Below are 11,896 nucleotides of genomic sequence, written 5' to 3'. Positions count from 1 at the left end.
TAAGTGAAATAAGCCAAGCACAGAGTGGGAAATACCTTTTAATCACACTTACATGTGGAGTCTATAACAGTCTAACTCACAGAAGTAGAAAGTGGAATAGTGGGTATGAGGAGCTGGGAGACAGGGCCGAGCAGGACAGAGAAAGGGAAGATGGAGGTCAGTGGGCACAAGGATTCAGTTTCACAGGAGGAAGAAGCTCTGGGGTTCTGCTGGGCAGCGTGGGGCTGTGGAAGGCTTGGATTCTGCAGGAATGAGCCTCTGACGTCCCCTTTGCCAGGAGGGGCGGCATCTCCCCACCAGGGCCCAGTCTCCACAGTTTCTCACTGGCGGATCTTGATGTGCAAGTACTCTCTGCCTGTGGCCTCCTGTCCTGCAGTGTCCTGAGCCTTCCTCTTCTGGAAGCTGATGGTTGCATACTGCACCTCTTGTTCCAGCCTTGAGATGGGGCTGGCCACAGCAGGGGGAGCATGGTCTGGGCGGCTGTCACCTGCCTGGGGTTCAATCAGGGACACCTGAGTGAAGAGAGAAAGGAGGGAGTCAGAGCAGACAATGGGGACAGGACAAGGCAGGGAGGCCAGGGAGGAAGGCCATGATTTCCTTCCCCTACTCGTCCCTCAGGCATTGTTGGTGGGATCTCATTCTTCCAAGCTTTGTATAAATATTTAGGGCTTCCTACGCCCCTTATTTGGTGTTTACCAATTTCATTAACTTCTCACAACAACCGCATGAGGAATAATATTAATATTTTCTTCATTTGATAGACATAAGAACTGAGGCGGAGGCAGGAGGCGGCCTGCCCAACTCCCTGATGCACCAGATTTGAACCCAGTCAGCTCTCTGACCCCACAGCCTGGTGACCACAGAGGCCCCTGCATGTGAGGCAGTAAGCTGGGTGCTGGATGTGTTGGGGTGGACAAGAACATGGACCCCGACCTCCTGCAGCTCACTCTGTAACTGAGGGACATGCCAATAACTGACCATCAAACGAACAATCACTCATTTGTGAATTACTATATGATGGTCCAAAACACAGTCTTTTAGAAATACAGGTCCTTGATTCTGGCATGGCACCTGCCCTTAGGAAGCTCACAGTTTGGTGAGGGGGCCGGTGTAGGGACAGGCCAGTCACAACAAGTATATCCCTCTGATAAGAAGAGGAATGGCTCATAAAAATGTCCCCACCCTAACCTCCTGGACCCTGGGGGTATGCAACCTTATGTGGCAAAAGGGACATTGCAGATGGAGTCCATTTAAGGACATTGAGATGGGAAGATTATCCCAAAACATTGGGTGGCCCAAATGTGATCAATGAGTCTTAACAAGCAAAAGAGGGGACAGGTGGAGAGTACTAGATGCTTCACGGGAGCCTTGTAGCGGGAGGAAGGGACCAGAGTCGAGGATCACAGGCACCTCTAGAAGCTGGAAGAGAAGAAAGTGCGTCCTCCCTGCAGCTGCCAGAGGGCACCGCCCTGCCGGCCAACACCTTGATGTCAGCCCAGGGAAACATCCGCCTACCAGAACTGGAAGACAACACATTTATCAGGTTTGAAGAGACAGCACACAGCGATGGAGGCTGCCTGCGTGGCCGTCTGCTTAACCAGAGCCCTTCTAGGCTCCCCCCTCAACACATCAACATGTCCACAGAACTGTCAATGAGTTTGCTCCTCCACTGTCTTTTGATTATTCAAATTAGGATTAACACACTCACACACACACGTGCACTCACACACTCACACACACTCAATCACACACACATGCACCACTTTTCAGCACTGCCATTATCAAGATCAACAGGACGCCACGTGGCTAATCCCAGTGACCACGTGTCAGTCTTCCCTCTGGGCGTGGCAGCAGCAGAGGACCCAGTTGCACGCGGTACCTGCACTGAGGCCCTTCTTTACTCAACTGCAGGACGTCACATTTTCTAGGTCCATCCGACCTCCCTGCAGCCCCTTTGCTGGTTACACCACATCTCCCTGACCCCTAAATAGCAGAGCTGCCCTGGAATCTTTACATTTTCAACTTTGCTTTGTGAACTCACCCACTATGTTGGTTTCATGTCACCAATAGGCTGATGATCCCCAAATCCAGAATTCCAGCCAGTTCCCCTCTCCTGGTTACAAACTTGCATCCAACAGTATACTTGAAACTCTGACTCCCTTGTCCAAAGACACATAAAACCCAACCTATTTACAATGAACTTCTTCTTTTCTCCCCCAAATCTCTTTCTCCACCAATATTCTCAGCCTTGGTGACTACCACCTCCATTCTTCCAGCAGCTCAGCTCAAATATTCAATCCCTCACGGATATCTCACCCTCTCTGTCCCTCATGGCCCACTCCTAAGTCATTAGCAATTCCCATGAGCCTTCACTTCAAATTTATCCAGAATCCGGGCCTTCCCAGCCTCCATTGCCATCCTCCAGCTGTGACACCTCCTGTCTGGAATGTCCACCAGCCTCCTCTCTGACTCTCTGCTTCTGCTCTTCCTCTCCCACACCTGCTCTCTTCTGCACAAAATCTCCAGATGCTCACAGTGGCTGTGAATTCAGATATGACACGCACACAGGGTGGGCTTGTCCACGCTCACTTCCTGCTCAGGGCCCCTGCCTCCCTCTGTCTAACCACACGGCCCTCCCTGTGGCTCCCCACTCCCCGCTCAGCCTCCTGTGTCTGAGCTCTGCCCCTGCCCTTCCCCCTTCCTACAGTAACACAATTGAGTGCCAGACTCTGAGCCTCCTTCATGCCTTTGCTCAAAAGCTATTAAGACAAACCACCAGTCAACGTAAGATTGGCCAAAAAATTTGCAAACCATACATGTGATTAGTGGTTAATATCTAGAATATATAAAGACCTCATATACCTCCACAATGAAAACCAATTAAATCAGCTTAAAAGTAACCAAGGATTCTGGTAGACTTTTCTCTGAAGAAGACATATAAATGGCCTAAGAGTACATGAAAAGATGCTTGGACCACTAATTATAAGAGAAATGGAATTCAGCACTATAGTGAGATGTAACCTCACACCCATTAGAACGGCTACTGTAAAAAACAAACAAGTAAAACACAGAAAATACCAGCTGTTGGTCAGTATGTAGAGAAATGGGAACCTGTACATACTACTCATGGGAACGTAAAATGATATAGCCAGTATGGAGAAGAGTATGGCAGTTCCTACAAAAATTAAAAATAGAAGTAACATAAGATCCATCATTCCTCCTTTTGGACATATATCCAAAAGGATTGAAAGCAAGATCTTGAGAAGATATATGCACACCCATGTTCACTGCAGCATAATTCCCAATTGCCAACGTGAAAGCAACCCAAATGCCCAGCCATAGATAAATGGATTTTAAAAAGCAGTGTGTATATGCAGAATGGAATATTAATAATCATTCTTTCAAAGGAAGGAAATGCTATCATGTCCCACAACATGTATGAATCTTGAGGTTGTATGTTAAGTAAATAAGCCTGTCACAAGAAGACAAATACTGCACGACTCCACTTATATGTGATATGTGGTCATCACATTCACAGGAACAGAAAGTATCATGGTGGTCACCAGGGTCTCACAGAGAAGAGGACGGTCGGGTGGGGAAGTGGGGAGTTGATATCAATGAACATAGGTTTTCAGTTTTGCAAGGTGAAAAATTCTAGAATCTGTTGTACAACTGTACACTTAAAAATGGTTAATATGTTCAACTTTGTGTTATGTGCTTGCTTTTTTACCAAGACAGATAGATACATGCATAAATGATGGAAGGTTGGAGAGATAGAAAGATAGTGAGTTAGAGAGAGAGAGAATAGATGCATCGATATGTACATCTCTAGACAGATGACAGGTAGATCATACGTAACACAATACACCATAGGCCATCTCCATCTCCTCGGCACTTTCTATTTCCTGTCACCTGGATTTTTCCCAAATTACGTGCCTATTTTTCACATTTCCTTCATTTATTTGTTGTTTTCTTGGTTGGTTAGTGACTGGTGTGGATATGTCCCTCTCTCTAAAAGAAGACTTCACTGAGCCCACGATGTTTAAATGCTTTTCACAAATGGGACCCAGGCTCATACAGAGCTTGTCTCTTGGTAGGTGCCCAATAATTTTTCAGACCAAATTAAAAAATGAAACGACACTTTTCACTCTGTTGCTCAGAATATCCTACAGGAAGTGCAGTGAGGATGAAGAGCCTCTGATGATGGAGAAACAGCCCATGCAAAGATGCAAACGTGCAAATCATCTTGTTGTGGGTGACAATAATGAAAAGCCCAGCGTGGGTGGAGCTCAGAGCAGGAGGCAGGAAGTGGCTGGAGGTCAGGGCTGGGCCAAGGGGAAGAATGGTGTTACTCACCAGAGTCCAAAATGAAAAGGCAGCCAAAGATATCAGCCATTGAGATGAAGAATATTTCAATGCAACATTTTAAAAAATAAAATGAATGCTAAATATCCATGAAGAATAAAAATTGAAATAAGCCCAGATTAGGGAGTGTGCTTTCCTGAGCAAATTGGAACCTAGCTCTACTGGAAGCAAAAAAGAGACAAAACTTTCAAAATCCACTTTTTTCCTTCCCTGATTCTCAGATGAGAATGCTGCCCTGTGAGACAATTTGTCTTGATTAAGTGATGATCTTAAAAACTTTTAATTAACTTCAGTTTACTGGACCTGTCATTATTTAAAATGTTGATATTTTACTCATCATGAATTGTTTCCTTGATTTCCATCTGTTAAAAAATTACATAAATTGTCTCAATCACTGAGAGTTTTCACAACCCCTAAAATTTTGCATCTAGCTCAAGAGTCTCAGTCACCTCTGGGTAATTCCATCCCTAAGGGACATGTAGGTACCTAAGAGGCCTGGATGGCAGGGCTGCTGGCCTAGAACTTGGGGTTTTCTTCTCTAGACCTTGGGTGGGCAAACTATACCCTAGTCAAAGTTCACCCACTGTCTGCCTTTTTAAATAAAGTTTTATTGAAACACAGCTAAACTCATCATTTACACCTGGTCTATGGCGACTTTCATGCTACAACAGCAGAGTTGAGTAACTGCAGCAGAGACTGTATAACCCACAGAACCAAACACATTTACCATCTGGTCTTTACAGAAAATGTTTCCTGGCCCCTGTTCTAACAGAGTTTGGGATGAGGGAGCATCTGGGCAAATAAGGGGGGACAGGGCAGTGATGGCTTTTGGACAATCCCTCCAGGTAGGGAAGGGGAGGTGAGAGGCAGGGAGATGAGATGGTCCAAGAAGAGAACCTGAGGCCTCAGCAATGAGAGGGGTCAGGATGGAGGGAGGGGACCAATGCTGGCTGTTCTTAGGGGATAAACAGGCAAGACATGGTGAACTTTTGGCATAGGGGAAGAAAGAAAGGACATACAGGAGGTAACTCTTCCAGTGTCCCTGGCCGTGGAAGAAGCAGAGGGGTTGGACTTCTGTGCTACTGGCACCATGGGGAATGCTGCAGTGGGCGGCAGCTTTTGGGTGGGAGGAGGAGATGAGGAGGCAACTTTGGCCATGCCAGCTGAGCAATACTGGAGGACATCCTGTGGGAGGTGTCCAGGCAGGAAGCTGGATGTGGACATACCCAGTAGCTTACCCGAGAGCCTGGGACCCTGACAGCGTCTGGCTCCTCCACACCTGTGTCCCCCACGCCCGCTGCTGCTCTTGCCGCCTTCCTCCTGCGGGACCTCACGCTGAGAGGACAGACCAGAGAGACTTAGTCTGGGCAGATGAGAGCACAGTAGGCAGGCTGACCCCAACTTTTTTCCTAGGAAGGGGCTGGAGTGGTGGCCATGGTGGGACAGGGGTTACCAGTCCCACAGATGCCAATTCTGAGAACACACCCACCAGCCTCCTGGATAAGGGGTCCGCAGATTGCCATAGACTAGGAGCCCCCAAAACAAGGGAGCTCATGAAATTCTCACAGTGCACTCCTCACCCCCTTCCTGCCCTTTCTTCAAGCTCATGCCCCATCCAGCTCCCTCTACCTCTGTCCACAGGGACTCTGCACCTGGCCTGCCCTCCCCCCAAGGTCAATGCTTACATGATGAAGATGACGCAGAAGGACAGGAAGACCAGGACTGTGGCTCCAGCTCCCCAGACAGCCCCCAGCGTCCCCCCCGAGACAGGCTGCACTGTGCCTGCAGATGCAGGAGAGCAACTCTGGTGACTCACCTGCAAGTGCTGGGTCTCTCCTCCTCCCACCCCTGTAGGGCCCTGGGCTCCTACTCCCCTTCCCCATCTCAGAGGCAAGGAACAAGGACGGGAGAGAGGAGGTGGGGAGGCTGCTGGTGGGACCAGTGACACATGGAAGTGCTGCTGCAGCCTTTAAAAATTTAGAAATTTTGTTCATCATTGATTTTACTGTGTTCAACTTATTGTTTTAAAAAAAATCATTGCATAGCAATATTACTTCCCTTGATTGGTGACTGGTTTGTCCTTATGTCTTCTGAAATTTTGTACCCAAGTTGAATTCCTGATGTGTCTCACCCTAGTCCCAGCCCTGCGGAGCAAGGACCTTCTCTCCCCAAACACCCCTGTCCAGCCCCAGCCCCTCCCCCCCAGGTCCACTTCTGCCCCTCGCCCCACCCCAGGCCCCTTGCCAGGCAGGAAGAGGACAGTGGTGCTCTGAGTCACAAGGAAGTTCCAGGCCTCACAGCTGAGCCTCCCTTTAGGTTAAGGGATTGCTGGGTGGACTCCAAAGTTGGGGCAGGTGTTCTTCTCTATTTCTCCCCGACCCACCTGGGTCCTCAGTCTGCAGGGAGAGGCTCAGGGAGACGTGCTGGGAGCCCAGAGGGTTCTGAGCTTGGCAGGTGAATTCTCCTTCATCCCTGAGGTGCACTCGAGGCAGCTCCAGCACCCCAGGGCCCAAGGGCTGGGAGGGGTTGAGGGTGAGTCTCCCCCAGGTCCAGGTGATCCTGGCAGGGGGGTTGCTGTTGACAGCGCAGACCAGACGCAGGGACTGGCCTTCCAGGACTGACACAGATGAGCCGTTCCCAAGCCCAGTGACTTCTGCAGAGTAACAGACAGAAGGTCAGAGAGACAGAGAGATCTGCAGACAGGAAGGAAGGACAGAGAAAGGCCCTGCTGAGGGGAAGACACATACGGAGAGTGCAGTGGAGGCAAACACACACGTTGACCAATCCCTGTTGGGAATGTAACGTGTACACCCTTTATACAGAAACACTTGGCCATATTTCTCAAAATTAAAGAAAACTTAGGACCCATTTATTATTTGTAAGAATTTATCCCACAAACATACACACAAGTGTGAAAGGAGATAGAAGATATTCCTTGCAATGTGTCTACTGATAAGATAAAATAACGCCATGACTTTCCATTGGCATAAGATGTATCTAGACTCAGGGTAAATCCATGCAGGGGGACACCACACAGTCACACAGGACCATGGGGATGGCTGCACTACGGATGTCAAACCACCTCTGAGGTCCTGCAGGTGAACAGACCAAGGCTCTAGCAGCCTGGGGGACCCTGGTGGGTTCTGGGGAGGGGACAGGCCTCTGAGGACTCACCCTGCTGTGCATTTGGAATTGTCACCCATGTGACCGTATCACCCACTCAGAATTAGGTAAACACTTGGGGGAAAAAACAGACAAGGCTGAAGGAGTGTTCAGGAGACGAATGACAAGGGTCTTGGAGGCCAGTTCTGCTGTGTGACTGTCACCCTGTCCTTGTGGGCCGAGGGGGTGAGAAGGTGTCTTAGGGGAGGAAGGGGCCCTGGGTCACCAGAAGGAGGTCTCAGGTGACCAGGTGAGTCCAGGATGAGAAGGACGCACCTGCCCTGACTGAAGAGGCCCAGCTCCCACAGCCCAGGGAGGGCCCGTCCTACCTGAGCCGTTTCCATGGAAGACAGTCACGGTCAGGTTCTGAGGAGAGTCTGGGGCAGACACACATGGCAGCCCTAAGTCACTGCTGAGGGCTGGGTGGACGCTGCCTCTGTCCCCAGGAGCCACGTAAGGGGGGAGGGGGAACCCAGCATCCTCCTAACATTCCCCAATAAGACCCAGGTCCCAGCACCCCGTGTGCAGCCCTGACCCCAACCGCTGGACTGGGGACCCCAGCAGGACCCCAGGATTCCCAGCCCAGCTCTCACAGGACACGTTGAGATGGACGGTCCTCGTCGTGGTCACACCGGCCCCAGGCAAGGTCACCTGGCAGGTGAGGCTGGTGCCGTGGTCCTGGGGCTGAGGGACGAGGGTGAGCACTGAGGAGCGGCCGATGGTGGGGCCCTGGGGAGCCACGGAAGCCCCCTCCCAGGAGATATGGGGGCGCGTCCCCTGCTCACAGGCCCAGGGCACAGAGCAGGTCAGGGTGCTGGGGCGGCCACACTCCAGGGTCTCCGGGAGGAGGATGTCGGGCGTGTGGGTCAGGGCTGGGGAGGAGAGGGGGACACGCAGGGTCAGGAGGGAGGGTCCAACGTGGGGCCCTGAGAGGACTCAGGCTCTGGTCCAGCTCCTGCCCTGAGCCCCACAGGCTTCACCCCCAGCCCCTCCCAGCACGGGGTCCCAGCCCTGCCCCGCCCTGCAGCGCCCACCACCTCCCCCTCTGGACACTCCTGGAGCCGGAGCCTTACCTGTCACCTGCACAACCAGCTTGTTTTGTTCATAGTTCCATTTCATCAATCCACGCTCCACCCGAAAAAAGTATGACCCCTCGACCCTCATTGTGGCGTCTCTGATGCTCAGGGAGCAGTCATTCCTCCTAAGATCCCCTAAGAGGTGGAATCGGCCCCGGGTCTCCTCCTGCACTTTCCTAGCTGGGTTGTTTGTGACCACGGGAGCATCCCTCTCCACACTGGCCCCTTCCCGGAACCAGTAGCCATGAATAGGGTCAGAGTCCCTCCAGTGGTACAGAGGGCAGGGGAAGGAGCAGGGCACACGGACACACAGGCCCTCCTGCACCGTCACCACACTCTGCACTTGCAGCCTGTACCCTCCCCATCCCTCCACCCCCGCCGTCCCCCAAAGCAGGGCCAGTAGCAGCAGCATGTCGGGTCTCAGGTGCCAGGGACGCCGGGGACAGTCTGCTCCTCGGGGTTCTTCTCTCGGGAACTGAGAGCTGCAGGACTTAGAGGAGGCCCCACAGGAAGATGGGGGCGAGGTCAGAACCGTGACCCTCCTCAGCGGAGGAACGTCACAGGCTGACACTGTCAGGGCCAGGGCAGGACTTAGAGATCAATTGTCACCACCGACATCCACTCCTGGGGACCCTGTGCCCAGACGGGTGACAGTCACCCAAGTTCCCACCCCATGCAGCCCCCAACCACATCCCCTGCCTCCCTATCAAAGTCCTTCCACTCAGGGGACATTTTCTGGAAGGTCATAATGGGTCCCATCTGGCGGGTCCCCGGAGTCACAGTTTGGGGGGTCTGGGGTGGGGCTGAGGGACATGGCCTTGGTGGAGGCCCAGGCGGGGTGGGCAGCAGCCTCCTCCCCTCCTGCAGCCACGTGTGGCCGTCCCCTCTCTGCACATGGGGGTCAGCACAGCAGACCCGGGCGCTGTCCTCATGGAGTCACCGTCCAGCTGGGGAAACATGAGGTCTCCCGGCACCTGGAGCCCCTCACGACAGCAGCTGGGACTCTGTGAATATGGGTGTTTTGTGTGTTTCAAAGCTCCATGAGTAGATGCACACATATTTAGAATTTGTTTCTTATTCTGATGGTTAAAACTTTGATCTTTATAAAGTTTCCTTTCATCGTCGGTGCTGAAGCACTTTGCCTTGGGACTCATTCATCAATATTAGGAAAGTGCCACCAACTGTCTTTTGTTTATTGCTTGCATAGTGTCGGCATTTGTCATCTTAAATGTTAACCTTTCTGAGTCCTCAAGTGATATTTCTGTTTCCTGTAGTAGCGGGAGGGAGGCCGCCTTCCCTGCGCCCACTGTGTCACTGGTTCCTCCAGACAACAGGGACGGGTCCTCTCTGGGGAAGAGAGAAGCAGGCGAGTGTGGCAGACCCAGGCTGCCCTCACTGTCATTCATTCCTTCAGACACACAGGGTCGGGTCCTCTCTGGGGAAGAGAGAAGCAGGCGAGTGTGGCAGACCCAGTGCTGCCCTCACCGTCCCGCAGGGCGCTGAACAGGTCACCGGGAGGACCCTGTGCTGGGGCTGCCCAGGCAGAGGCTGGGGCTGCTCCCCCCCGGGCTGAGTTCAAGTCCTGGCGACGCTGGGGTGAGGGCTGCGGCCAGGACTCGGTGGGAGGGGTGAGGAGAGGTGGGATGGCGCAGACCACACAGCGCAGCGCCCGGAGCAGGGTGAGCACCCAGCAGAGGTGCTGGCAGGTTCTCAGCACTGGGGCTGTAGGAGGTGACAGAGGGACCAGTGTCCCCTTGGTCACCGCTGCCCCAGCCTCTGACACTGATCTCTAGACAGCTGTCCCTGTGCCTGGCCCTCCCTCCCCTCCCTGTCCCGGAACCTGCCACTCTGCCCTGGCTCAGGGCTTTGCTCTCGCAGACCCCTCTGCTGGGAGTCTGTGCTCAGGGACAGGGAATGAGGACAGCCAGCGGGGAGTGGCCACCCCTGGGAGCCATCAGGCTCTGTGGGGAAACAGCTCCTGCCCCTGGATGTGGAGAACTTGTCCCTGCCGTGTCAGTCGGGGCTGTGGAGGCAGTGGGGGTCCTGGGAGACAGGACAGGGGATTCAGGGCGTCTCCTTAAATGGATTGAGGGGCGATTTTCACCATTGTTAGCACATTCTAGTTCTTTGATTTTCTATATATGTTTCAAAATCAACTTGATTATTTTTACGAAAGCTCTTCCCGAAAATTTGTTTGAAATTACATTGAATTTATGGATCAATTTGGAGAAAACTGGGATCTTAAGAATGTTGTCTTCCCCTCCATGAACGTTGCATGTGGGGGTGTGTGTGTGTGTAAACATGTATGTCTTTAGGACATATGTATTATCTAGGTCTCCTTTTGTCTCAGCAATATTTTATATTTATCAAATAAAGGTCTTACATGCATTTGTTAAATTTATTTCCTGTTCATAAGGTTACTGTAAACTCTTTTTTAAAATATTTTATTTCTACTTGTCCGTGCCTAACATATAGATATCCAAAAGAAATTTTTAGTTTGAACCAATATGCTACCTCCTCATTCAGTCATTTATTGATTTAGTAGCTTCTTTGTGGATAACTGTGGATTTTGTCTGCACTCAATCATGTTTCCTGTGAATAAAAACAGGTTTACCTCCTTCTCTAAGATCTGAATAGCTCTAATTTCTTTTCCTCTTTTTATTGCACTGGGAAGAGGCTACAGCATGTTTACTAGAACTGGTGACAGCAGCCACTCTTGCCTTGTTTCCAATCCTAGGCCACAAAGTTCTCAGTCTTTCAGTCAAAGTGGGATATTGCAGATCCCATCCTCGGACTGTACACCGTACCCTGCTATTTCCGGATTGCTGAGAATTTTAATCATAAATTGGTATTAAAGTTTGTCAGATAATTTTGCATAAGGTTTTCCTACTTTGTCCATTAAAGGAATAAAATACATTATTTGGTTTTTTTTAATATTTTAATTGTGGAAAAAACACATAACATATAATATAGATCTTAACTATTTTTAAGAGTACAGTTCAGTGGTATTGAGTATATTCTCAATGTTGTGCAACAGATCTCCAGAGCTTTCTTATCTTGCAAAACCGAAACTCCACCCCCATCAACTACAGTTCCCTGAGTCTTCCCATCCCCGACTTCCTGGGGACCACCGCTCTACTTCTGTTTCTACTTCCACTCAAGGAAGTGGAATCGCACAGAATTGATCTTTTTGTGACTGGCTGATTTCACTTAGCACAGAGTCCTGAAGGTCCTTCCATTTGGAGGCATGCGTCAGAAGTTCCTGTTTTAGAAGGAAGAATAATATTTTGTAT

General features: G+C 50.8%; 1 pseudogene; it reads right to left on the bottom strand.

Moving 5' to 3' along the window:
* Positions 1-320: 320 nt before the first annotated feature.
* Positions 321-10,325, bottom strand: LOC105865556 (sialic acid-binding Ig-like lectin 13; annotated as a pseudogene).
* Positions 10,326-11,896: the final 1,571 nt, after the last annotated feature.

Source organism: Microcebus murinus, unplaced genomic scaffold (genome assembly GCF_040939455.1).
Source record: "Microcebus murinus isolate Inina unplaced genomic scaffold, M.murinus_Inina_mat1.0 scaf044_hap2_Mmur4.0, whole genome shotgun sequence".
Lineage (NCBI taxonomy): Eukaryota > Metazoa > Chordata > Mammalia > Primates > Cheirogaleidae > Microcebus > Microcebus murinus.
Note: the sequence above shows the minus strand (reverse complement) of the source record. Positions and strands in the feature narration are given on the sequence as shown.